This window comes from Oncorhynchus mykiss, chromosome 21, assembly GCF_057628025.1.
Source record: "Oncorhynchus mykiss isolate SJ-2025 chromosome 21, ASM5762802v1, whole genome shotgun sequence".
Taxonomy (NCBI): domain Eukaryota; kingdom Metazoa; phylum Chordata; class Actinopteri; order Salmoniformes; family Salmonidae; genus Oncorhynchus; species Oncorhynchus mykiss.
The window spans coordinates 27650578-27676679 of NC_143042.1; the positions used below are offsets into that span (position 1 = coordinate 27650578).

Sequence of the window (26102 nt, forward strand, 5' to 3'; positions counted from 1 at the left end):
ATGGACAAAAATATATATATTTTCCTTCAAAAACAGACATTAAGTGACCCCAAACATTTGAAAGGTAGTGTACACATACTATTTAATTTTCTTTCAAAACAAGAGAACACACATGGTTGTAGTTTCGACCCAATGATTCTTCTGACAAATAACTTTGCATGCTGCAGGCCCAGGAATGGATCAAAGCTGGCGAGACATTCAATGATGTGATCTTCACGGACAAATCAACCGTGGCCCTTTAGCAATCTGCTCAAAATTACTACAGAAAAAAATGAAGGTCAAGCAAGCCTAGTCCCAAACATTCCCTCAAACTCCATGTGTAGGAAGACAATTTCTCACCAGGGACCAGGCCCATTTTTGCATTTTGATGTTAAGTTTGGCCATTTACAAAGCAAAGGGTATCTAAAATATTTTTTGCCTACACCTCACGGACTGCTATGTTTTCCACAATAATTCACAGTTGGCTCCTTTTTCAGGTATCATGGCTTGAGATTTGAGGGAAAAAAATCATCAAGAGATTTGCTGGACCCTATGTCAGAGAGGTGTTTCAGGGACCACATTGTTTCTTTCAAGGTAATATGTTGTTATGTTTAGGCATATTTACATGTACATTTCTAGAATTGTACCTAATGTTGGCTGTTAGGCTAAATGTCTTTTTTTCTCCTCCAAATGCAGACAATGAACCAAAACACACTTCCGCCCGGGTTTGTATTGCAAATGAGGGCATAAACTGGGTCAAGATGCCAGCAGAGTAAGTAGACTTATGTAGTAAAATAAAGGTTAAATAAAATAACCTACACCTACAGTATATCAACAAATCTTTTTTTGCATCTCCACATGTAGATCTCCTGATTTAGACCCGATCGAACTTGTTTGGCATCAACTGAAAACATTCATCCGTAACTCTGCCAAGCCTACAAGCTAAGTTGAACTGGTGCAACAATGCAACAAATACATTGATAATCTCAGCAAAGTTTACCCGTGGTCGTGGAGCTGGGGGGGGTAAGTGCAACTGAAATGTATGTAGTTGAAATAAACATCTGCATTTTGAACGTATTTTTTTTCCTCGTTATTTTATTAACGACAGCATAAGATGAAGATGTTGAACAGATACTGCACAGTATACTTTAACCATCATTTCGCAGTTGCATGAGGTTTTGAGTTAGACAAAACAACAACTTGAGTGCTCAAGCATCGAATATATTGCAAGTTCGGGGGGTTCACACATACAGTCGCCGGGCTATGAAGAGTGTATTGTCCTGCTTATATTGTTTGCATGATGGACTACACCTGCTACAGATAAACCGCCTGTCTTGGATCTACCCATCCCGGATCCGGGAGAATTGTCATCAACTGACACTAAGTAGCATAACTCAACAGACAAATCTTACTCGAAAATATTCATATTCATGAAATCACAAGTTAAATATATTCAAACACGGCTTAGCCTTTTGTTAATCACCCTGTCATCTCAGATTTTGAAAATATGCTTTACAGCCAAAGCAAGACAAGCATTTGTGTAAGTTTATCGATAGCCTAACAAAGCATTATGCCTAGCTAGCAGCGGGCAGCTTGGTCACGAAAATCAGAAAAGCAATCAAATGAAATAGTTTACCTTTGATGAGCTTCGGATGTTTTCACTCACGAGACTCCCAGTTAGATAGCAAATGTTCCTTTTTTCCAGAAAAATTATTTTTGTAGCAAAAAATAGCTTTGGCTGAGAAAACGACCAGAAATTGCGGTCACGACAATGCCGAAAAATATTCCAAATTAGCTCCATAATATCGACAGAAACATGGCAAAAGTTGTTAATAATCAATCCTCAAGGTGTTTTTCAAATATCTATTCATGATATATCAACTGGGACCGGGTGGAAAAATTGGCTACCTCTGTCTTTTGCGTGAGAAATACAAAGAGCCATCAGGTGGACACTGACGCAATGTTGTTGTACACGCTCATTTTTCAAAATAAAAGCCTGAAACTATGTCTTGTGATACTACACACATTAAGGAAGCCATAGAAAAAGGAATCTCGTTGATACCCCATTCACTGCTCAATAGAGAAGCATAGGAAGGGACTCTAATTTAGAAACCGCTGCGTTCCTGATTGGATTTTTCTCATTCTTTTGCCTGCAATATCAGTTCTGTTATACTCACAGACAATATCTTTAGTTTTGGAAACTTGAGTGTTTTCTATCCTAAGCTGTCAATTATATGCATATTCTATTTTCTGGTCCTTAAAAATAATGACCCCTAGATTCAACAAGTTAATGAGTTGAGAGCCGAGCTGTTATCCAACGATTATCCATCCTGCATTATAAAAGCCCCTTAGGTATTCTCACAGACCAGATTTGCCCTAACGAAAAATGCCCCTTTGATATTGAGAATCCTCTAATTCTGGAAACGTTGTTTGCAGTATTCACAGCCCTCTACGCTTGTAAAAAACAAAATACATCCAGCTGTCCATCACTACTGTAAATAAAAGCACAGAACATCTAAGGGGATTCTATATAAAGCAGGTTTAATAATATTTAAGTTGGATACCATTTTGACGCCATTTCCAGTCACAACGTGTTGCTGTGCGTTTTGTTGCCAACCTTGCTTTGCTACCTGACAACTTTACGTTTTTTTACTTTATAGTAAATAAAATACCGTTTATATTTTTGGTTTTTCCCTCAACTTTTTCCCTCCGGACGCTTTATCTGGACATGGTTCGTCAGGACCTCCAACAGCCGAAGCTAAGTAGTAACATTAACATGATGCCTTCTAATTGCAGTCGCTGTACTCATAATATACAGGAGAACGATCGCCTTACGGCGAGGATAGCTGTGCTACAAGCCCAGCTTCAGACGCAATCGTTAGGCAAGGGTAATTTCAGTGTATGAAAGGATGAAACAGCGTCTGTGCCACCAGTAAGTACAGATAGTAACGTTAGTATTAATCCCCTCACACGGTCCCCGCAGCCGGACAACTTTCTCACGGTTTCTGAAGGGAAATGCTGTAGGAATGCTCAACCGGTGTCGCTCATTCAACCGGTTTTCCCCATTAAGCAACGAGTCGGAGTCTGAGGCCGAGTCTTCTCTTGCCTCTATTCCTCCCGTTACGGGGTCTGAAACGCCGAAGCTTCCCACCATTAGCTCTGACAAACTGAAAACTCTAGTCATTGGCGACTCCATTACCCGCAGTATAAGACTTTAAACGAATCATCCAGCGATCATACACTGTTTACCGGGGGGCAGGGCTACCGACGTTAAGGCTAATCTGAAGATGGTGCTGGCTAAAGCTAAAACTGGCGAATGTAGAGAGTATAGAGATATTGTTATCCACATCGGCACCAACGATGTAAGGATGAAACAGTCAGAGATCACCAAGCGCAACATAGCTTCAGCGTGTAAATCAGCTAGAAGGATGTGTCGGCATCGAGTAATTGTCTCTAGCCCCCTCCCAGTTAGGGGGAGTGATGAGCTCTACAGCAGAGTCTCACAACTCAATCGCTGGTTGAAAACTTGTTTTATGACCCTCCCAAAGATAGAATTTGTAGATAATTGGCCCTCTTTCTGGGACTCACCGACAAACAGGACCAAGCCTGGCCTGTTGAGGAGTGACGGACTCCATCCTAGCTGGAGGCGTGCTCTCATCTTATCTACCAACATAGACAGGGCTCTAACTCCTCTAGCTCCACAATGAAATAGGGTGCAGGCCAGGCAGCAGAGCTTAGTGGAGTCTGCCACTAGCACAGTCAGTGTAGTCATCTCAGCTATCCCCATTGAGACCGTGTCTGTGCCTCGACCTAGGTTGGGCAAAACTAAACATGGCGGTGTTTTCCTTAGCAATCTCACTAGGATAAAGACGTCCTCCATTCCTGTCATTGAAAGAGATCATGATACCTCACGTCTCAAAATAGGGCTACTTAATTGTTAGATCCCTTACTTCAAAGGCAATTATAGTCAATGAACTAATCACTGATCATAATCTTGATGTGATTGGCCTGACTGAAACATGGTTTAAGCCTGATGAATTTACTGTGTTAAATGAGGCCTCGCCTCGTGGCTACACTAGTGACCATATCCCCCGTGCATCCCGCAAAGGCAAAGGTGTTGCTAACATTTACGCTAGCAAATTTCAATTTACAAAAAAAAAAAAAAAGCAATTTTCGGCTTTTGAGCTTCTAGTCATGAAATCTATGCAGCCTACTCAATCACTTTTTATAGCTACTGTTTACAGGCCTCCTGGGCCATATACAGCGTTCCTCAATGAGTTCCCTGAATTCCTATCGGACCTTGTAGTCATAGCAGATAATATTCTAATCTTTGGTGACTTTAATATTCACATGGAAAAGTCCACAGACACACTCCAAAAGGCTTTCGGAACCATCGACTTAGTGGGTTTTGTCCAACATGTCTCTGGACCTACTCACTGTCACAATCATACTCTGGACCTAGTTTTGTCCCATGGAATAAATGTTGTGGATCTTAATGTTTTTCCTCATAATCCTGGACCATCGGACCACCATTCTAGTACGTTTGCAATTGCAACAAATAATCTGCTCAGACCCCAACCAAGGAACATCAAAAGTCGTGCTATAAATTCACAGACAACACAAAGATTCCTTGATGTCCTTCCAGACACCCTCTGTCTACCAAAGGACGCCAGAGGACAAAAATCAGTTAACCATCTAACTGAGGAACTCAATTTAACCTTGCGCAATACCCTAGATGCAATTGCACCCCTAAAAACTAAAAACATTTCTCATAAGAAACTAGCTCTCTGGTATACACAAAATACCCAAGCTCTGAAGCAAGCTTCCAGAAAATTGGAACTGAAATGGCGCCACACCAAACTGGAAGTCTTCCGACTAGCTTGGAAAGACAGTACCGTGCAGCATCGAAGAGCCCTTACTGCTGCTCGATCTTTCTATTTTTACAACTTAATTGAGGAAAATAAGAACAATCCAACATTTCTTTTTGATACTGTCGCTAACTAAAAAGCAGCATTCCCCAAGAGAGGATGGCTTTCACTTCAGCAGTAAAAAATTCATGAACTTCTTTGAGGAAAATATCATGATTATTAGAAAGCAAATTACGAACTCCTCTTTAAATCGGCGTATTCCTTCAAAGCTCAGTTGTCCTGAATCTGCACAACTCTGCCAGGACCTAGGATCAAGAGAGACACAAGTGTTTAGGTACTATCTCTCTTGACACGATGATGAAAATAATCATGGCCTCTAAAACCTTCAAGCTGCACACTGGACCCTATTCCAACTAAACTACTGAAAGAGCTGCTTCCGGTGCTTGGCCCTCCTATGTTGAACATAATAAACGTCTCTCTATCCACCGGATGTGTACCAAACTCACTAAAAGTGGCAGTAATAAAGCCTCTCTTGAAAAAGCCAAACCTTGACCCCGAAAATATAAAAAGCTATTGGCCTATATCGAATCTTCCATTCCTCAAATTTTAGAAAAGGCTGTTGCGCAGCAACTCACTGCCTTCCTGAAGACAAAAAATGTATACGAAATGCTTCAGTCTGGTTTTAGACCCAATCATAGCACTGACACTGCACTTGTGAAGGTGGTAAATGACCTTTTAATGGCGTCAGACTGAGGCTCTGCATCTGTCCTCGTGCTCCTAGACCTTAGTGCTGCTTTTGATACCATCGATCACCACATTCTTTTGGAGAGATTGGGAACCCAAATTGGTCTACACGGACAAGTTCTGGCCTGGTTTAGATCTTATCTGTCGGAAAGATATCAGTTTGTCCTTGTGGATGGTTTGTCCTCTGACAAATCAACTGTAAATGTCGGTGTTCCTCAAGGTTCGGTTTTAGGGCCACTATTGTTTTCACTATATATTTTACCTCTTGGGGATGTCATTCGAAAACATAATGTTAACTTTCACTGCTATGCAGCTGTACATTTCAATGAAACATGGTGAAGCCCCAAAATTGCCCTCGCTAGAAGCATGTGTTTCAGACATAAGGAAGTGGATGGCTGCAAACGTTCTACTTTTAAACTCGGACAAAACAGAGATGCTTGTTCTAGGTCCCAAGAAAAAAGAGATCTTCTGTTGAATCTGACAATTAATCTTCATGGTTGTACAGTCGTCTCAAATAAAACTGTGAAGGACCTCGGCGTTACTCTGGACCCTGATCTCTTTTGATGAACATATCAAGACTGTTTCAAGGACAGCTTTTTCCCATCTACATAACATTGCAAAAATCAGAAACGTTCTGTCCAAAAATTATGCAGAAAAATGAATCCATGCTTTTGTCAATTCAAGGTTAGACTACTGCAATGCTCTACTTTCCGGCTACCAGGATAAAGCACTAAATAAACTTCAGTTAGTGCTAAATATGGCTGCTAGAATCCTGACTAGAACCCCAAAAAATTATCATATTACTCCAGTGCTAGCCTCCCTACACTGGCTTCCTGTCAAGGCAAGGGCTGATTTCAAGGTGTTACTGCTAACCTACAAAGCATTACATGGGCTTGCTCCTACCTTTCTCTCGGATTTGGTCCTGCCGTACATACCTACACGTACGCTACGGTCACAAGACGCAGGCCTCCTAATTGTCCCTAGAATTTCTAAGCAAACAGCTGGAGGCTGGGCTTTCTCCTACAGAGCTCCATTTTTATGGAATGGTCTGCCTACCCATGTGAGAGACGCAGACTCGGTCTCAACCTTTAAGTCTTTACTGAAGACTCATCTCTTCAGTGGGTCATATGATTGAGTGTAGTCTGGCCCAGGAGTGTGAAGGTGAACGGAAAGGCTCTGGAGCAACAAACTGCCCTTGCTGTGTCTGCCTGGCCGGTTACCCTCTCTCCACTGGGATTCTCTGCCTCTAACCCTATTACAGGGACTGAGTCACTGGCTTACTAGGGCTCTTTCATATCGTCCCTAGGAGGGGTGCGTCACTTGAGTAGGTTGAGTCACTGATGTGATCTTCCTGTCTGGGTTGGCGCCCCCCTTGGGTTGTGCTGTGGCGGAGATCTTTGTGGGTTATACTCGGCCTTGTCTCAGGATGGTAAGTTGGTGGTTGAAGATATCCCTCTAGTGGTGTGGGGGCTGCGCTTTGGCAAAGTGGGTAGGGTTATATCCTTCCTGTTTGGCCCTGTCCGGGGCTGACATCGGATGGGGCCACAGTGTCTCCTGACCCTTCCTGTCTCAGCCTCCAGTATTTATGCTGCAGTAGTTTGTGTCTCGGGGGCTAGGGTCAGTTTGTTATATCTGGAGTACTTCTCCTGTCCTATCCGGTGTCCTGTGTGAATTTAAGTATGCTCTCGAATTCTCTTTCTTTTTCTCTTTCGGAGGACCTGAGCCCTAGGACCATGCCTCAGGACTACCTGGCATGATGACTTCTTGCTGTCCCCAGTCCACATGGCCGTGCTGCTTCTCCAGTTTCAACTGTTCTGCCTGTGATGATGATTATTATTATTATTATTATTATTATTATTATTATTATTATTATTATTATTATTATTATTATTATTATTATTATTATTATTTGACCATGCTGGTCATTTCTGAACATTTGAACATCTTAGCCATGTTCTGTTATAATCTCCACCCGGCACAGCCAGAAGAGGACTGGCCACCCCACATAGACTGGTTCCTCTAGGTTTCTTCCTAGGTTTAAACCTTTCTAGGGAGTTTTTCCTAGCCACCGTGCTTCTACACCTGCATTGCTTGCTGTTTGGGGTTTTAGGCTGGGTTTCTGTACAGCACTTTGAGATATCAGCTGATGTTCTCGGAAATCATTAAGAGACGGCTTCTATCTTCAATATAAATAATTCATTCAGAAGATGAAACCCATAGGTTTTAGGCCTGCAGTAGGTTATAATAAACAGAAAAATTGCGTGTCAATTCATAAACCATGGAATTGGCACATCGGAAATCTATTCCCAACTATTTTGCAATCTATTTAATTTTCTTTACGCAATTTTTGGTCTTTAATGCAGGGCCTACAGACAAGTTCCTTACTTTTTTTACCCCCTGATTTTAGAAAAAGAGAAACCAAAAGCCCACCGTGCCTATTTTTTCCAAAATCGTCAGTCCACACATCAAGTGAAATTCCCCCAACATATTCCCCCAATATATTCCCAAATTCTCTCTTAACTCCAGGACCAATGACAGTTTTTTTGTTGTTGCCTGATGCAGGACTCGTGCCAGAGGAGACTCGACTGAAAACGCCTCCATTAAATGCCAGATTAGACTACCGATCGATCAGTATTCTAACTCCCCCTTGTTATAGTGTAGTGCAATGACAGAATCCAACCACATCTACCACTAACGGTCGCAGCATAAGCTCTTAACGTTTAAAGGAATAACCAATGTATATATTGAAGTATTGTTGTCCATTAGTTTACTCCAATTATGGGAGGGGTGGTAGGGTTAGGGGACAATAAATGAAGGAAACATTTTGTTTTTTAATATGGGCGCTTGGAAATTATGCAAACACTCATTGATAAAACTCTGTCTGCAATATTAAAGCTGATCACTATCTGCATCTAAATAAATGTATATATTTTTTTAAGTATTACCAATTTTATTTATTTATATACACTGTAGATTGTAAAACATCCTTTACGTCAAGGAACTCCGATTTGTTGGCCTGAGTTGTCATTGAGATAATGAAACCATCGGCAAGCATCAGTACCCTATCGAGGACAGCTTATTCAACAGACATGGCAACAATTCTTTAAGGCATTTGTAATATAATTTACAACCAGCATGGTAGCCATAGTGGTGCTATGTTTAGGTCTGAATCCGATTGATTAATATTAAGAAAACAATTTACAGAAAATAACAGCTGTTTGTGGACCACTGATCCTAGAATTTTTGAAAGACAGGGGAGGCTGGAAATGGGTTGATAATTAAAGATCACTACTATCCCCACCCTTATGGAGTAGTAAAAACAAAGCTGCTGTCCACACTCTCACGCAATGAGAGAGGCGCTGCATACTTAAGCAAAGACGGGTCCACATTGTCAGCTGCTAATGGACTTCTTGGTGTCAATTGCTAATAAGGCAGCAATAACAATCGGTTTCTGTGAGTTGCCAAAAATAAAAACCGAGACTACCAAGTCACGTAAGGGTGACTGATTATCCATCGAGTCAACTGACTGGCCAAGAACAGTATGATAAACATTTCTTTCAAATAGGATACCAGCAGAGTTAAATGCTGATTAATAGCATCATAAGTCGTAACTTTTTCAGTAATGATGCAGAAAACTGCTTAGGCAGGGAAGTAGGAGGAATTACCCGGCTTCGGTGAATTATCTGTTTTCCAGAATTTAGCGTGATCACCAACAGCCTGCCATAGTGCTAAGGAAGTAGATTGATTTGGCCTGTAACCTAGCTCACTACGGTAAGACAGCTCATACAGTTACTGCTCCACAAATATTTGCCATTGCCTTAACTTATCCTCTGCCCAGGCTTTCAACAACCATCGTTCATCAAAATCCATATAGGTCTCAGCCACCACCAGCAGCATCTCACCTCAAACGCTTTAACCAGAGTCCAGGTCTAGCCCAGTTGTAGCTCAGCTCACTCCTTGCGCAGGCCTTGGTCCCAGATCTCAGTCCCAGTTCAGATATGCAGGAGAGGGAACAGTAAGCGAGGACCTTCCCATTCCGAGCGCAACACAGTCAAACAGAGCTAACGAGAAGCCTCTTCCCGCAGTCACAGTTGAAGTTATGCAGTGCCATCCCCTGCCCTGTCCCCTAGCATCACCCTGCTCCTGCCCTGACGTGTGCTCTGTACTGCTGCTACCACAGGATAGCCTATTTATAGCAGCAGCGATGTGCAAGAATACGATTCAGGAAGTAGAGGTACATAGACAGAGAAAGCGGGAAAGGGAGAGGGGAGACAAGAGCAAAGGAGAGGCAAAATAGAGGGAGTAGAGAGAGTGGTACAGGAGAAAGAGATGTAGGGTGAGAGGAAGGGGGTACAGGAGAGAGAGATGGGTAAAGGAAAGAAAGGGGATGTACATGAATACCTAATTGCATATTAAAGTAGCTGTCTATTTGGACAAGATGCATTCTGCAGCCTCAGCAGGAATTCTCTGCTGTCAGGCCCCTCTGTCACCCCCGCTGCTATTTTTCCTCTTTTCTCTTGAGCTCTCCATGGAGAGAAAAGAGGAAAAATAGCAGCGGGGGTGACAGAGGGGGCCTGACAGCAGAGAATTCCTGCTGAGGCTGCAGAATGCATCTTGTCCAAATAGACAGCTACTTTAATATGCAATTAGGTATTCATATACAGTGGGGCAAAAAAGTATTTAGTCAGCCACCAATTGTGCAAGTTCTCCCACTTAAAAAGATGAGGCCTGTACTTTTCATCATAGGTACACTTCAACTATGACAGACAAAATGAGAAAAGAAAATCCAGAAAATCACATTGTAGGATTTTTAATGAACTTATTTGCAAATTATGGTGGACAATAAGTATTTGGTCAATAACAAAAGTTTCTCAATACTTTGTTATATACCCTTTGTTGGCAATGACAGAGGTCAAATGTTTTCTGTAAGTCTTCACAAGGTTTTCACACACTGTTGCTGGTTTTTTGGCCCATTCCTCCATGCAGATCTCCTCTAGAGCAATGATGTTTTGGGGCTGTTGCTGGGCAACACAGACTTTCAACCCTCCAAAGATGCTCTATGGGGTTGAGATCTGGAGACTGGCTAGGCCACTCCAGGACCTTGAAATGCTTCTTACGAAGCCACTCCTTCGTTGCCCGGGCAGTGTGTTTGGGATCATTGTCATGCTGAAAGACCCAGCCACGTTTCATCTTCAATGCACTTGCTGATGGAAGGAGGTTTTCACTCCAAATCTCACGATACATGGCCCCATTCATTCTTTCCTTTACACGGATCAGTCGTCCTGGTCCCTTTGCAGAAAAACAGCCCCAAAGCATGATTTTTCCACCCACATGCTTCACAGTAGGTATGGTGTTCTTTGGATGCAACTCAGCATTCTTTGTCCTCCAAACACAACGAGTTGAGTTTTTACCAAAAAGTTATATTTTGGTTTCATATGACATTCTCCCAATCTTCTTCTGGATCATCCAAATGCTCTCTAGCAAACTTCAGATGGGCCTGGACATGTACTGGCTTAAGCAGGGGGACACGTCTGGCACTGCAGGATTTGAGTCCCTGGCGGCGTAGTGTGTTACTGATGGTAGGCTTTGTTACTTTGGTCCCAGCTCTCTACAGGTCATTCACAAGGTCCCCCCCGTGTGGTTCTGGGATTTTTGCACACCGTTCTTGTGATCATTTTGACCCCATGGGGTGAGATCTTGCGTGGAGCCCCAGATCGAGGGAGATTATCAGTGGTCTTGTACAGTGCCTTGCGAAAGTATTCGGCCCCCTTGAACTTTGCGACCTTTTGCCACATTTCAGGCTTCAAACATAAAGATATAAAACTGTATTTTTTTGTGAAGAATCAACAACAAGTGGGACACAATCATTTATTGGATATTTCAAACTTTTTTAACAAATCAAAAACTGAAAAATTGGGCGTGCAAAATTAAGACCCCTAGATTCAACAAGTTAAGGAGAAGTGCATCTTAAGTTCCATGCATAACACTTGAATTTTCATCAACATTTATAATTAGTATTTCTGTGAATTCATGTGGCTCTCTGCAATATCATTGAATGTTTTGGAACTACTGAACATAACATGCCAATGTAAAATAAGATTTTGGGATATAAATATTAAGTTTACCGAACAAAACATACATGTATTGTGTAACATAAAGTCCTATGAGTGTCATCTGATGAAGATCAATTTTATCTCTATTTGCGCTTTTTGTGACTCCTCTTTTTGTCTGGAAAAATGGCTGGGTTTTTCTGTGAGTTGGTGGTGACCTAACAATCTTTTGTGGAGCTTTCGCTGTAAAGAATTATTATTATTATATATTTTTTTTTTGTAATCAGGCACTGTGGCTGGATTAACGAGAATTTTATCTTTGAAATGGTGCCTAATACTTGTATGTTTGAGAAATTTGATCAATGAGATTTCTGTTGATTTGTATTTGGCACCCTGCAGTTTCATTGGCTGTTGGCAAGATTCCTAAACAGGTTAACATTAGAAGCCTCATCCCTAAGTTTGTTTTATTCACTGCTTTAGCGCACTCCGCTAACCTGGATGTTCTAGCCGTGTTTGAATCCTGGCTTTAATCCTGAAATTTCCATCACTAACTATAACATTTTCCAACAAGATAAAACTGCCAAAGTGGGAGGAGTTGCAATCCACTGCAGAGACTGCCTGCAGAGTTCTGTCATACTATCCAGGTCTGTGCCCAAACAATTCAGGCTTCTACTTCTAAAAATCCACCTTTCCAGAAACAAGTTTCTCACCGTAGACCCCCCTCAGCCCACAGCTGTGCCCTGGACACCATTTGTGAATGGATCGCCCCCCCATCCATCTTCAGAGTTCGTACTGTTAGGTGACTTAAACTGGGACATGCTTAACACCCCGGTCATCCTACAATCTAAGCTAGATGCCCTCAATCTCACACAAATTATCAAGGAACCTACCAGGTACAACCCTAAATCCGTAACCATGGGCACCCTCATAGATATCATCCTGACCAACTTGCCCTCTAAATACACCTCTGCTGTCTTCAACCAGGATCAACAATCACTGCCTCATTCCCTGCGTGGGTAATGGGCCTGCGGTCAAAAGACCACCCCTCATCACTGTCAAACGCTCCCTAAAACACTTCAGCGAGCAGGCCTTTCTAAATCGACCTGGTCCGGGGATCCTGGAAGGATATTGACCTCATTCCGTCAGTAGAGGAAGCCTGGTTGCTCATTAAAAGCGCGTTCCTCACCATCTTAAATAAATATGCCCCATTCAAAAAAATTGTAGAACTTGGTTCACCCCAGACTTGACTGCCCTTGACCACCACAAAAACATCCTGTGGCGTTCTGCATTAGCATCGAATAGCCACCGCGATATGCAATTATTCAGGGAAGTCAGGAACCAATATACTCAGTCAGTTAGGAACGCTAAGGCTAGCTTTTTCAAACAGAAATTTGCTTCCTGTAGCACTAATTCCAAAACGTTTTGGGACACTGTAAAGCCCATGGAGAATAGGAGCACCTCCTCCCAGCTGCCCACTACACTTAGGATAGGAAACATTGCCAACCCGATAAATCTACGATAATAAGTATTTTTCCATGGCTGGCCATGCTTTCCACCTGGCTACCCCGGCCAACATCTCAGCACCACCCTGCAGCCACCTGTCCAAACCCCCCCCCACCCGCTTCTCCTTCACCCAAATCTAGACAGCTGATGTTCTGAAAGAACTGCAAAATCTGGACCCCTACAAATCAGCTGGGCTAGACAATATGGAAATTATCCGCCGAAATTGTTGCAACCCCTATCACTAGCCTATTCATCTACTCTTTCGTATCGTCTGAGATCCCCAAAGATTGGAAAGCTGCCGCGGTCATCACCCTCTTCAAAAGGGGGAGACACTTTAGACCCAAACTGTTATAGACTTCTATACTTCTCAGATAGAGTTCAGTGTGTCAAATTGGAGGGCCTGTTGTCCGGACCTCTGGAAGTCTATGGGGGTGCCAAGGGTTCAATTCCCAGGCCGACTAATTTCTCTGTAAACATCAATGATGTCGCTCTTGCTGCTGGTGATTCTCTGATCCACCTCTACCCAAACAAAACCATTCTGTATACTTCTGGCCCTTATTTGGACACTGTTAACTAACCTCCAATAGAGCTTCATCGCCATACAACTCTCCTTCCGTGGCCTCCAACTCTTTTCAAATGTTAGTAAAACTAAGTACATGCTCTTCAACCGATTGCTGCCCGCACCCTCCCGCCTGACTAGCATCACTACTCTGGACGGTTCTGACCTAGAATATGTGGACAACTACCTAGGTGTCTGGTTAGACTGTAAACTCTCCTTCCAGACTCACATTAAGCATCTCCAATCCAAAGTAAAATCTAGAATCGGCTTCCTATTTTGCAACGAAGCCTCCTTCACTCATGCTGCCAAACATACCCTCGTAAAACAGACTATCCCAACGATCCTCGACGGTGTAATTTACAAAATAGCCCCCAACACTACTCAGCAAACTGGACGTAGTCTATCACAGCGTCATCCTTTTGATCACCAAAGCCCCATATACTACCCACCACTGCGACCTGTATCCTCTCGTTGGCTGGCCCTCACAACATATCCTTAGCCAAACCCACTAGCTCCAGGTCATCTATACATCTTTGCTAGGTAAAGCCACGTCTTATCTCAGCTCACTGGTCACCATAGCACCAGCAAGTATATTGCACTGGTCATCCCCAAAGCCAACACTTGCTTTGGCCGCCTTTCCTTCCAGTTCTCTGCTGCCAATGACTGGAACGAATTGCAAAAATCTGAAGCCTTATCTCCCGCTCTAACTTTAAGCATCAGCTGTCAGAGCAGCTTATCTGTAAATAACACACCCCACTACCTTATCCCCATATTATTTACCCTCTTGCACCCCAGTATCTCTACTTGCACATCACTCCAGTATTAATACTAAATTGTAATTATTTTCACCTCTATGGCCTATTTATTGGCTACCTCCCTACATTTGCACACGCTGTACATATATTTTTCTATTTTTCTTTTGTGTCATTGACTGTACGTTTGTTCATGTGCAACTGTTGTTTTTGTTGCACTGCTTTGCTTTATCTTGGCCAGGTCGCAGTTGTAAATGAGAACTTGTTCTCAACTGGCCTACTTGGTTAAATAAAGGTGAAATATGAATGTATTTCTTGCAACTTTCTCAAGACATAACTGCATGGGAATGCCTGGGCCTACCACTGTGCCAGTTAGCGATGCCGAAACATTCAATTATAAAGGCTCTCTCATTAAACTTTCCAAATGAAATATTAACAGCAAAGTTAACCTGGCAAAATGATTTGTATCTATCGGGTGGTATTTTGTTTCAAACTCTACTTTTGCCATGCAGAAACACCACCAGTCTCTTGACATTGAAATTAAAATGCCAACTACACGCAAACATATGTTTTACTGTCTTTCCCAGATCGCAAAATGATGTTATTTGAGCATTGTTGTGGGAAAAACAACAAAATTGGATGTTCTATTAAGTGTGATCGAAAGAGATTTACAAAAAGTAAAATAAAATAAAAAAATAGGGGAAATCCAAAACCTGGATAAACAAAGCCGATAATTGTTTTTGGTGTTATGCCAAATAAATGTATTGGCTGGTAGATTTTTTCTTCTTCATCAAGTTAGTTTATGAACTATGTTGTGGTGGTTCCAAAACTACTCACATTATTTGCTAACACCTTGTTCAGTCACGGGACAACCTGGTTACTTTACCAGTATATATTAAACATTTGGGGGCACAGAAAAAAGGAAAAGGGATAGCTTATATTGAAGATAAATGATCATAGCAATTAATGAAGGACTGATCTCATGCATGTCATCACTCAAACTTGAGGCTCTTAAAGTGACTGTAAAATGTAATGTAACGCATGTCAATAGGTGTGCTTCAAAAATAGGTCTTTGATTTTATATTTTGCTCTGAACTTTAAGGAGCTACCAGTAAGTACTACCAATGACATTCATTTTTAGTCCTGCGTGCACAATGTAGGGAATAGGGTGCCATTTGGGACACATCCCTGTTAATCTTCTAGAACAGCTGTTGCCATTGAGCGGAATGCCCACTACAGTGACCCATTGTCTAGATTAATCCCTGCTTGGAAATGTATGTTTAGGCCCAGGCTACTTCTGGTAAACTCCCCCAGGTGGGGGGGCAGGACACTTGCGGATGCCAATGTTCTTTGGAGCCAGACACTTAAGATGTGTAGGCTATATTTAGGTACTTTATTAGAATTACAGTGGATACTAAACTGAACAAAAACAATGTAAAGTTGGTCCCATGTTTCATGAGCTGAAATAAAAGTAGCAAAAATTCACACAAGAAACAAATCAAATTTTGTGCACAAAATTGTTTACATCCCTGTCAGTGAGCATTTCTCCTTTGCCAAGATAATCCATCCATCTGACAGGTGTGGCATATCAAGAAGCTGATTTAACAGTATGATCATTACACAGGTGCACCTTGTGCTGGGGACCATAAACAACAAGTTTTTTTTTTAAGTGTAGTTTTGCCATGCTTACTGCTGGAATGTCCACCAGAGAATTTAAGGTTAATTTCTCTACCATAAACTGCCTCCAATGTTGTTTTAGAGAATTTGGCCATACGTCCAACCAGCATCACAACCGCAGACCAGGTGTACGGCGACGTGTGGGCGAGCAGTTTGCTGATGTCAACATTGTAAACAGAGCGCCCCACGGTGGCAGAAATACATTATGGACAATGAACAACTGCATTTCAATGATGGCAATTTGAATGCACAGAAGTACCATGGTGAGATCCTGAGGCCCATTTCTTTGAAGGAATCTGTGACCAAAAGATGCATTGCTGTTTTCCCAGTCATGTGAAATCCATAGATTAGGCCCAAATGAATTTTTCAAAATGACGGATTTCCTCATACGAACAGTAACTCTGTAAAATAATTTAAATTGTTGTGTATATATTTTTGTTCAATATGTACAAAACCATGAAGCTGAAATTTGAGCTTGTTAAATGGACAAACAAATTACAATTAATACTAGGCTTCACACCTGAAGACTGACTTACATTATTATTACAGTCCTTTCACCAAGCATGTGAACTCACCTGACCAGGAAAAACTACAGAACCTACTTATAGACTATAATGAAATCTAATTTTGTCACATACGCAGAATACAACAGGTGTTGACCTTAGCGTGAAATGCTTACTTTCAAGCCCTTAACGCAGTTAAAAAAATAGAATAAAAAATAAAATAACAATGAGTCAATGTGCGGGGGTACATGTTTGTCAAGGTAATTTGTACATGTAGGTAGGGGTGAAGTGACTATACATAGATAGTAAAACAGCAAGTAGCAGCATTGTAAAAACAAGGGGGTATCAATGCATATAGTAAAGGTGGTAATTTTATTATTTGTTCAGCAGTCTTATGGCTAAGGAGACTTTTGAACCTAGACTGGGCGCTCCGGTACCACTTGCCATGTGGTAGCAGAAAGAACAGTCAATGAACGGAGTCTGACAATTTTTTGGGCCTTCCTCTGACACCGCCTAGTGTATAAGTCCTGGATGTCAGGAAGCTTGGCCCCATGATGTACTGGGTTGTACACACTACCCTCTGTAGCGCCTTACGGACAGATGCCAAGCAGTTGCCATACCAGGCAGTGATGCAACCGATCAGGATGTTCTCGAGGGTGCAGCTGTAGAACTTTGAGGATGTATGTCTGTGTGGAGTAAAGGTGATCTAGTTTTTTCCCCCCCTCTGGTATAAATGAAGTCAAACGGATTTAAGTTTGCATGCATTAAAATCCCCAACCACTAGGAGAAGCTTTGTTTGTGTCGGTAAATAGACGGCTCCGAAAAATATTGATAAACTCTTGGTAGATAGTGTGGTCTATAGCTCGAGCAATACCTCCAGACTAACTTTATATCAGACATCGCGAACCAGCGTTTATTGACAAATACACCCACCCCTTACTGGACGTAGCTGTTTTGACTTGCCGATGCACGGAAAACCCTGCCAACTGTATATTATCCGTGTTGTTCAACCACGACTTGGTGAAACATAAGATATTACAGTTAATGTCCGTTGGTAGGATCGTCTCAAACAGAGCTCATCCAGTGATGGCACATTTAAGCATTTAAGCATTTGGGCCTCGTCTGAGAGCAACATTATATCCTTCAGGTGCGACTCATTAAAGAAAAAAATCTACATCCAGTACGAGGTGAGTATTTGCTGTTCTGATATCCAGAAGCGCTTTTCGGCCATAAGACTTATGATTATGTACAAAATAAGTTAGAACCAAAGTGAAAAAAATTTAATAAAAAACTAGCACAATTGGTTAGCAGCCAGTAAAACAGCAGCTATTCCCTCCGGCACCATTCCTCGTAAACAAGAGCAGATAATTTCCTTGTCAGTTTGCATGGTCTGGAATAATCTAGACCCTATATAACTGCTGCGATGACAGGACAGGAAATAGAGACATTAAGGTAGAAATAGCCTGGTATCCAAGGGTTATTTCATACCTGTCCTTGGTAGAGTCCTGCGTCCTGTATAGTGCTGTCCGGTTTGTTCAGTGGCTCGAACGTGTTGCTCATGTACTTGTTCCACAACCTGGTCTCTTTCTGGTCTGGGATACTGAACAGTTTTCGCATCTCCTTCTCAATGGTGTCTGCATCACAGGAGGTTATAGGACAAAGGTAACAAATAAGCAACATGTGGCACATACATTGATTATTAAAAAAATTATGAACACCATATTATTGAGATATGAGTTACCCTCTTTTTGCCCTCAGAACTGCCTCAATTTGTCAGGGCATGGAATCTACATGGTGTCGAAAGCGTTTTACATGCTGGCCCATGTTGACACCAATACCTCCCACAGTTGTGTCAAGTTGGCTGTGTGTCCTTTTGGTGGTTGACCATTCTTTATACACAGGAAACTTGTGTGAAAAATTCAGCAGCGTTGCAGTTCCTGACACGAACCGGTGCACCTGGCACCTACTACCATATCCTGTTCAAAGGCACTTTAATCTTTTGTCTTGCCCATTCACCCTGTGAATGGCATACATACACAATCAATGTCTCAATTGTCTCGAGGTTTAAAACTCCTTCTGTAACCGGTATCCTCCCCCTCATCTACTCTGATTGAAGAGAATTTAACAGTTGACATCAATAAGGGATCATAGCTTTCATTTGGATTCACCTGGTCAGTCTGTCATGGAAAGAGCAGGTATTCTTAATGTTTTGTATGCTCAGTGTAGATGACAAACTGACAAAACTACACTCATGCACCTGCATACTTAAGGCAGAGAATAATTGAGTGTATAAATCTCATGCTCTGATAAATAGGCAGCAGATGAATGAATTACTTTATAGTAAAACTCCCTGCTCATGTAATTGTTGATTACTTGTGTGTGTGCGCGCTTTAGAGAATAGAGTTTTGGCAGTTCTTGTGGGAGCGCATAATTTTGCAGTAGCCAAAAGCATAGTTATTTTACATAAGAAGTTGACAAACACAGAACAGAGTTATCAGTGACCTTCCCCTGTGATTTCACTGTTTAAATTGACCATTAAAAGGCATGGCAATGCATCCGATTTGCATAAATTGAACAAAAGATGTTAGCATTATCAGTCAAATAAGTAAGAGCAATGGGGCACAGTAAACCAGAGTATACAATCAACAAGTCAAAATAAGAAATACAGAACACATCAGGTTATAAATATACAATCCTAATGTCAGGTTAAACATTTGTGGAATTGAGCCAAAGAGGAACAAAGGAGAGCTTCTGTGCATTTCAAAACAAATATATTACTAATTAATTCTCTGTCATGTAGAGGTGAAGTGCTCCTGTACAATCACTATGACTGGTGGCTAATGGACGGGAATTATTTATTAATTCATTCTCTGGCTGGGAGAAGTAGCCAGTTGCTACTTTTGTCAGGTTGACTGTACAATTAATATAATGGTACTCTATAGCTCAGTTGGTAGAGCATGGGTTCTATTCCCAGGACTAGGCATACCGATACGTGCACGCATGACTATAAGTCGCTATAGATAAACATGTAGGCTAAATGGCATACTGTTACATTATAATGGCAGGCAGAAATCAGGTGGAAATTGTACATGAGGAAGAGAGACCAGAGTTTCTTCAAAATAAAAAAAAAAGATAAACTGCTCCATTCATTCTGTCAGGGAGAAGAAAAGTGTCTTCCTACCTATCGTGTCTGCTTTGCTGAAGCGTCTGGTGACCACGTTGTCTATGTTGCCGTCTTCACACAGCTTCAGTTCTGTGAGGTACACCTCCACCTTGCAGTGCTTCACAAACATACCCTGTTCTACCACCTGTCAAAATATGTTGATAGAGTGTCTTACATCATGGCAGATGGCACAAAAAAAAAAACTCAAATATTAACAAAATGTTTGTTTCGCAAATTAAACACTTGACAATGTTAAAGTTGTCTTACATGACAGATGACATTTTGTTCAAAGCATTTGCTGTACATGGCATATGAATGATTCATTAAACTCATGACATTGTTCCAATACGGGCAAGATATGCATTGCTGATTGATTAAAACGTGCTAACATTCAACATTGAACAGAGAAGCATTCACCAACATCACCAAGGAAAGAAGAAATAAAGAACAGCATTTGGCATTAGATTAGTCAAGCTCATTATTTGGGACAAATCAACAAACTAAGAATTTGGCTACCCAGTTAATAGGCCTATCTATACACCGAAAGCATTGTAAGTGTATAAACTAAAAGCTACACTTTCTAACTCCCTTAATAGGAGCGAGTCACAGAGACTCTTAATATAGCCCCAGAGCGTAGAGACAGCTGAAGGGTCCATTCCTATTCATTTCACACAGCAACTCCGCTGGTGGTTGGCCCTACACCACACCGTAGGGTACAGACCTGCCCTTGCCCCAGGAAATGGCATGGGTCAGCTATAGGCATAGGTCAGATTCACCCACTACCAGACACGACCCACTGCCCTCCTTATAAAATGAATGCCCAGCCATGTGTTCCACATAACACAGAGATAAAAGGCAAGTTGCAAGTCTCACGGGAAACAAACTGACAGAACTGTTACAAAGTTCTAAAACAGCTAGGCTAAGAACCAACGAGACCAGATATACCCCACCCACTCCTTTCTGCTTAGGCTAGGACATCTCTCCCCTCACTCTTAAAAAGACTGATTCTCAGTTTGACCTCAGTCAGCATTCCTCCATTTAAAAAAAACAAGGACACTAGAATCACTCCCCAGGTGATAGCCTCAACACAGAGAACCTGAGTGGAACAGCAAGATAACCCAGAAAATCAATTCCAACCGTCTGGCAGCACGGTAAAAGAACCCCCAAAAGTAAGAAAGAAAGGAAAACCTCCTGCATGTTGTGTCTCGTAGTTCGCTCCATGTAGCGGTGTTTAAGTCATCCAGAGCACTCTCTGAAAATAGAAATGGACAGGGCCATTCGATACCCCCAGCAACATACATGGCAAAAAGGGGAGGATCGATGGGGGGATAAAGAGAAAGCACTGCAGCAGTCATGATGCCATGACTGGCTAGATTTGAAGATGAGGAAAGCCATGTCTGGGCTCATGGATGTACAGTAGGCCCAGCTGGCAGTTAGAAATGGCCGAACAAATGTTAGCACAACAAATCTTTATGTGAGCTACTGGCTTAACTTGTAGTCAGTTGTCAAGAGTTAAACCCAAAGCACACTGAATAAAAAAACAACTAAATAATATTAATGTAGCCTACTTCCACTTTATAAAAACAGATCTTCTGAGGACAACATTCCATCAGTAAGCATCTGTGCTCGGGTCCACTTTACGTTTAAAAACCAATTAAGTCCTTATACAGCATGTATTACAAATAATAGCTAGCATATTTGGAATACCGGTAGCTAAATTGTATCAAAATCGCATGACCAGTCCAGCTGTGTTTCTCTTGAAGAAGACCGTGAGAGGGACAGCCTAAACATTGACATATCTTACGCTTGAGATTCAGTTACTAGCTGGGTAGGCTTTAATATCAATCTAGAAATCAAAGTTTTCCTTTTTCACAATCGTCCCAATCTGACCTGTGTTGAAGTGTATTGATCAATCCAACCCTATAGAACACATCCAAGATTTTGACACAGTGAAACTTCTCAATTACTCCTCTCACACCACAATAAGCTCTTCGGCTACAAGTAGGTTATCAACAAACAGGCCTAACAGCAACCATAGAAATGTAAGTGTGTACTGACCATTATATTTTATCTCATACTATTCACCACTTCACATAAAGTACCTGAGCCGTGATCTTACGGAGCTTCTCTTTCATCTGATTACCGCTGAGGCACTGGCTACGTGCACTGTTCCCAATCAGCTCTTTCACCCATACAGTTGCTGAACATTATTTTACTTATTTGACCATTTAAAACAAGATATTGGACCACACCAGCCATAATTAGCCACTAATGTCACCCATCCTTACCTTGCGTGAGATGGCCTCATGTCCCTCCATTAGTGCATACCAGCTCACTAGCTTATTCCAGCCTTCTGTTGGGATCAGGATGTAGTCCAGCTCATCAATGAGGTGCTCCTTGATGGCCAGAACATCCCCACCTACTCACGATAGAAAGAACAGGGTCATGTTCGTTAGGCAACCAACAGAAGAAAATGGACTGACATGGAAGGACTACCCAAACCTGGCCAATAACAGACATTCATTTTTATTTGTTTGCCATAATGAATATGACCCAGGTTTAGTGGTGAAAGAAGGTTTACTAAAGGGGGGTTATAATGGGGTCATTCAATTGGGACAGTTTCAATGGTGTTAGCCTACTCATAATGGCAGTTTCTCATACAATAAAACAAAGCAACAGACAGCTTTCTATAGACCAGAGGCAGGCTACCTTTGTCCATTTTCATTGATGTTTACAGAGTCAATTATAGACCTACTTTTTCTGTCATACTTAGCCTATAGACATTGCATGTATAACAGCCTTTAGTTTGATATATTAGTTAAGGTACATCTTGTTCACTCTAAACATCCTGTACTGTGCAAAACAGTGGTGGGTTCATCCAGATACACTGGGGATGAGTAAAAGAGCATGTTATGAAGCCTCCATTTCCCCTAATCACACCAGAGATTGACAAATATTGCTTCAAAGAGGTCCGAGTGTGGTGCATTTTACCACTTGTAGGAGCCCCGAGTTTTCCACTGGTCCAGGGTAGACATTCTGGTCTCCCATCTGATATTTGTCCCAGCTGTCAAAGCCCACATATTTCTTCCACTGTTTGAACCAGTGGCTGTCCACTAGGTACCTATGTATAAAGAGTGAGAGCACTGATTATTTAGATCTGAGATGACGCTAGATTAGATCTAATACGTTTGGGGTGATAGATTGTATCTGATAAGTATTTTATTTTATTTTTTTAAATAAGTGTGAAGCTCCAAAGTACAGGCCTCAGGTTACAAAAGTATCTTTGTTAGAGGAGAGCAGAAGTGGAGAGAGGTTATCAGCAGCTTATCTGTTTTGATTAGTTAAAGAACATTCACTGACATTAATTTGGAGTAACGTTAAACAATAGGGATGCACGATATATCAGTAAGCATATCGGGCGAAATTAGCTAAAAATGTCAACAACGCCCCGATGTCTAGTTTAACGCCATTGTGCAAAACTGATGTCAAAACTGACGTGCATACCTATATAACGTAGGTAGATTAAGTAATGACGCCACGAAAAATACAGCGCTACATAAAACAAAAGCAGAAAAATACTAAGCGCACAGTTCCAACAACTAAACAAGTTCAAGTCGAGCAGTCATTTGAAAGAGTAAGAACATTTGAGCGAGACAACTCAAAGGCGAAATCCATTAACGCCAAGACAATGGAATTCATTGCCCTTGACAATCAACCATTCTCTGTAGTCAATGATGTTGACTTTCGCCGACTGGTCGAACACCTCACCTCAAGCCCTGGTACACACTACCAAGTAGGTGCTATTTTTCAGATGTTGCCCTACCGGAGTTACACAGTATTGTTGAAACGCACATCCCTGAGCTACTTGCTATGGGCGTCACTGCTATTAGCTTCACGACTGACATTTGGACCAGCAATGTCAGCCCCGTGAGCATGCTGAGTCTGACAGCACAGTGGGTGGACGAGGATTTCGTACTGAGGAAAGCTGTATTGCATGCTCATGAATGTGTTGGTTCTCATAAGGCTACTGACATTTCAATGGCATTTGAGAACATATTTGAAACTTGAACACACAAACAAGCTCCATTCGAACTGACTGAGAAATAAACTAATAAACTGCATCTGCAGCAGACGCGATACCCTTTGTCTTGGCATTGAAACACCTGCTCAACTGCTGACACTGACCGTGGGGTTAAAACTTGTAAAAGTACTCTACAGGGGGCTGTGAATAAGCGATTCGGTGGCATTCTCTCAGCCTCTTTACGGTGTAGCCACCATGCTCGAAGCTAGGTACAAGGACCACTACTTCGATGCAGACAATAAACAAGGTTTACGTGAAATGTTAGATACAGCTGGACAAGATGGAAACAGACAGTGACAACCGGGGAAGAGGCCACGGACAGACAGAGCAGCAACTTCACTGCTTGACATGTATCATGAAATCCTGGTTGAGACTGAACAACAAAACAGCACAGCAAGTAAGTGTATTAAATACGTTTTGATGATGTTTTACTGGTAATTGGGACACGTAAATGCCAACAAAATAACTTTTGTCAGTTTGTGTCAACTATTTAACTGTACTAGAATGCTTAATTAGGGCCGATAATTTTAAATATCCGTTGACGTTTTTTTGGGGCAAGGATCATATTTGGATATCGGTTTAGCCAAAAACGCCATTGGTGCATCCCTATTAAATAATGTAAGGAATGTTACAATTATCATAAAACAGATGCTTGCTAACAGCGGGAGCTAGCCAAAAGTGAGTTAGCTGGGACACTTGATTGTCACGAAACATCAATTGTCAGCAGTTAACTTTTTGATACTGGCACGTTTGAGAGTGTTAGCTCATTGGCAAGCTAGGTAATTTAGACAGGTGCTTTTCACGACTCCTCCCTGATTAGCCAGATGAGCGCACGTCATGGGCAAATCACTTGAACTCAAGCTAGCCAGACTGTAATCGCAAAATCATAAAACCATTGGGGAAATAAATGTATTTTACTAGCTACGTTGGTAACATACCTATGTATCAAAATAAAAATACATACCTATGTATCTAGACAATACCATGTTGGCAAATAACTCGGTCACTAGAAACTGTGGAATGTAGCGAATTCCACTGGCTGGCAGACTTGATAGCCAATGGTCTGACTGACTTGCTAATGGTAACTGTCACACCGCTCTCCGCTGGTTTAGCACTTTGACAGCCCAGACAGTCAACCTGCACACCCTTACCAAGTATCTCCCTTTCATAGCTGTGTTTTCAGCAGTGCTGCGACTTCTCCTCTCTGGGTATCCATATCAGCCGCTCCTCCTTCCGCCATCTTTCCTTAGACATCACCCGCTGCATGGTGGGACAGAGAAACGTCATTCACGCACGTAAAACAGCCATTTTCAGCCAATCATCAACCCGAACTGTGCCAAGTAGATAGCGGGGACAGGCGACTTCTAGTGGTTCACAGCATGCCCATGAATATTGCTAGATCATTCTTGCTCTGATTTATAATATCCATAGAATAGTACTTGGTCCAAGAAGAATTAACAGGAAAATACTTGAATAGACTAGAACAATACTGTGAAGTGATTGTAAAAGCTTTCCCTAGTGAAGAGTGATCTCATAAAGATCATAATAGCATACAATGCACTAATATGTTAGGGTTGTGTAAATTCGAATCTGGTATCAGAACAAGTTATAACACTGAGTCACTATGTACTTTTATTAGCTAAGTAATAAATGGCAAATGCAACTTTCGTATATACGGGTTCACTGTAATACCACACAGGGAACTGACAGGATGTACATAAACAGTTGTTCTTATACTGTGATAGACATAGTTCCAACCCGTCTGTTGGCCTATCACAGTAGAGGCTGAGCGTGGTTTAGACTTGCTCAGCCTATCACAGGCGCTCAGGCTGGTCCCCGCCTCTTGACGCTTCTTGGAGTCCACCCTCTGTTGATGTATAGATTCTCACTGTTCTGATATCACCCCCTAGTTATAACAGTTGCTCAGTTCCTGCTATTGTGTTGTTCAATATTTTTCCATCTCAGTTAAACCTCGTGATGACCACCCCTCCCTATACCTGATTAACCACAACTTTGTAAGATACAGCAAGTCATACCATGTGCTCAATATTGTCACATACAAACACAAGGACAAAGTATCTGCTGGGCTGTTATCTACAGTTTTGCAACATGCAGGTCACACCATGTTACTCAGTTCTTGTCACACACACAAACAGGCAAGTAGATGTAGCAAGCAGTTGTTTCATGATGATGCTCAAGTGCAGAAATGCAGATACTTCACAC

The 26102-nt window shown here is 41.8% G+C and overlaps 1 pseudogene across 1 annotated transcript in view; it reads right to left on the reverse strand.

The window, feature by feature from the left end:
- The window catches only part of LOC110501069 (ubiquitin carboxyl-terminal hydrolase 15-like), a 54346-nt pseudogene that overhangs the window by 17986 nt on the left and 10258 nt on the right, over window positions 1-26102 (reverse strand). The window contains exons 4-8 of the transcript XR_016490434.1: window positions 22790-22862; window positions 22087-22217; window positions 19817-19943; window positions 18124-18269; window positions 9494-9618 (exon numbers count right to left, since the gene is read on the reverse strand). The product of XR_016490434.1 is annotated as a ubiquitin carboxyl-terminal hydrolase 15-like (transcript). The remainder of the gene's footprint in view (window positions 1-9493; window positions 9619-18123; window positions 18270-19816; window positions 19944-22086; window positions 22218-22789; window positions 22863-26102) is intronic.